Consider the following 3395-nt stretch of genomic DNA (forward strand, 5'->3'; position numbering starts at 1 on the left):
ATATAAAGTACTACAAATCCTGTGTTTATTTTTAGGAAAGGAGGTTGAGCTTGTTGTTTGGAAACTCTTATCTTGGTCTTTTTGACGGCAGTCTTGGTGAAATCAGCTCGATCCTCTACCGCCCTCAGAAAGACATGGGAATTCAGCCCCGACCAGTCTCGTAAGACCAGTAACTTCTTTAACCTCGGCCACGCTGGCCTTCACATTCCCCTTCTATAATTATCTTTTGAATGTTGCAGTTATCATTTTGGAAACTATAACTCTGTCCAAACTATACCTATCGACAAAATATTCATCGTATTCGGAGTTTTTGAGCCCGAGAGATGAATCAAACCTTTTGGGCCGATTGCAGAAACGATGACTAGTTTTAAGCCTTAGACAATATCTACCTAACTAACGTCTAAATTGAGCACGATCATCCATTGCATATAAAATGTTCAGCCGATGTTTAACTAGACATTGTTTAAAGTTTCAATATTGGTTTGAAAATGGAGATAGAAGTATTTTTCATGCAACTCTTTGCATGTCGCAACCAATGAAATTCGTCGGTGCCCACAGATAAGAATATCGCTTTCGGTGGAAATTAAATCTCATAATATTATCGACACTAAAGCGACACGCCACCTTACGGGGAAGCGAAGCTTTGATTATAGAGTTGTTACAGTGAGTGTAATTTACTCGTAAATACGGTAGCTTCGACGAAGAGAAGATGAAGCAATAGTAATGTGTAACCGAGTGTGTTGTACGGGCCTTATAGATATAGCTTGCATTCTGGAGAGCGTAGTTTCGAAACGCATTATCGGCAGCCCTGAATATTGTTTGCCGTAGTTTCCCTATTTTCATACCAGAAAAATACTAGGCCTGTTATTATGGCCACGGCTCTTCTTCTCCACTCCTCCTCTTTAAACAATAAACACCGCCATCATCACCATTTGCCTTTTCCTATCTGATAGTTGCCGAAATGTTATACGATTATACTACATAAAAACCTCATGCAACCTACTTTTTAGTTTTCACTATTATGTTTGTTCACTTAGCAGTAAATATAAGTGAATCCCTCCCGGTTGATGTATGTGACAGCCCTCTGACGATTGGGACAAGTAATTCTGATATGTATGTAGTCGAAGTGACTTATAATTCCATGGAAATTACCCCATGTGTATAATAAAATATATCGGTTGCCGAAAATTGTATTCAAGTTGACAGTTATCGGACTGTCTCTTTTTCAGTCTCAAGAAACAAGTATCTTGAAAAACGAAACCTTATTTTAAGATCTATCTCCCCGTACATGTCAAATGAATTGCTGCGATTTAGCAGCGGGCGACCCACAGAAGGCCTTCGGACTAACCTTTGTTCCTGGAATAGTCTCAACATAATAATACAAATTATATGTTTGATGGTACATAACCTCTGATTGTGATTCACTCCTCTCATTTGAGGTTAAACAGTGCTCTCGGCAGTGTTTAAACATGACCGGTTCAACACCGGTTTTTCACAGTGTCTAAGTGATAAATGATGTCTCTGCAATGCGGCAGCCATACTTATGCGTTGTTTAACCGTAGACATCGTCTAAACACCGTTTCTGCAATCGGCCCTTTATATCCTGACGTGACTTTAAAAGTCCCATACCGGGCGAGTTGGTCGTGCGCGTAGAGGCGCGCGGCTGTGAGCTTGCATCCGGGAGATAGTAGGTTCGAATCCCACTATCGGCAGCCCTGAAAATGGTTTTCCATGGTTTCCCATTTTCACACCAGGCAAATGCTGGGGCTGTACCTTAATTAAGGCCACGGCCACTTCCTTCCAACTCCTAGGCCTTTCCTATTCCATCGTCGCCATAAGACCTATCTGTGTCGGTGCGACGTAAAGCCCATAACAAAAAAAAAAGTCCCACAAGGGTTTTGTGATAACAGCGTCGTGATCCTTAATGTAAGACCGTTAGCCTACATTATATTTCAGGGACCTTTCCCACAGAGTCTCGTAAATCATTAGAAGGTGGTAGCACCTTTCCTTTTTTCTTTTTACAAGTTGCTTTACGTCGCCCCGACACAGATAGGTCTTACGGCGACGATGGGATAGGAAGGGCTAGGAATGGGAAGGAGGTGACCGTGGCCTTAATTAAGGTACAGCCCCAGCATTTGCCTGGTGTGAAAATGGGAAACCATGGAAAAACATAATCGGGGCTGCCGACAGTGGGGTTCGAACCCACTATCTCCCGATTACTGGATACTGGCCGCACTTAAGTGACTGCGGCTATCGAACTGGGTAGCACATTTTTATTTATTTATTTATAGATTACACTCTGAACAACTATATTGTGAAATAACTGATTATTTTATGAATGTTTCGTAGACATTTCGTTTAATTCTCAGGTTAGTGGCAATTTTTATTGTACATTCTTGATGTTTCTAAATTGTAATAACTACAATAAGAAACGTGTTCATTTGGTTAATATTACAGAGATAGAGCAGTACATATAAAACATGACTTTGACATCCTTGCAGGCTTCTTACGACAAATGCTTGCAGGTTATGTTTTTTGCCTCGTGTGATTAATTTCAATTTCAGCGTTATTTAGAGTTGCTGATAAACGACAAGAAGTCTAAAACGTGGAATGAATACTTTTGCCAACATTTAAATAATTGACAGACTGTATGGTATTTAAGCATAAATATTTCTTATGATGATATATGCTGTTACACTAGCATTTTCTCAATTTTATTCTCAGAAAATGGCTCGTTGTTTACGAAATAGCATTTCAGATGAAATTATGAGTTGCAAATTATTCTTGCTGTTAAAAATACGCCTGATGATCATAGTGGTATGAGTAGTGTGTTCTTCAAGGAAGATTGAATCTCGACCACAAAACTCTTTATAGTGGAAGATATCTCTATGTGTAGATGAGAACAACATTGCTTCCTTGAGTACCCGTACTTCCTGAGAAAGTGATTTGGCTTTATCAGTTCTGACGGGACTTTAAACCCCTTTCTCTTATTTCAGTTATTTAAGGGGTGTTTATTGTTATAACTAGTTTAGTGGTGACACACAAGTTATATAAAAAATGTGACAAACCACCTGCAATTTGAGATAGTTCGGTAAATAAAATATCAACAATCAAGAAATAACAAATATTATCAAATATATTATTTTATTGCACCTTAGTAATGATCAACAGAAAACAATAAATTACATGTCGATTAACAACACAATAATAAGTAATATACTACATCAACACAGCGAATAAATAAATAAATAAATAAATAAATAAATAAATAAATAAATAAATAAATAAATAAATAAATAAATAAATAAATAAATAAATAAATAAATAAATAAATAAATAAATAAATAAATAAATAAATAAATAAATAAATAAATAAATAAATGTATTTGCATAAA

Source organism: Anabrus simplex, chromosome 6 (assembly GCF_040414725.1).
Source record: "Anabrus simplex isolate iqAnaSimp1 chromosome 6, ASM4041472v1, whole genome shotgun sequence".
NCBI lineage: Eukaryota > Metazoa > Arthropoda > Insecta > Orthoptera > Tettigoniidae > Anabrus > Anabrus simplex.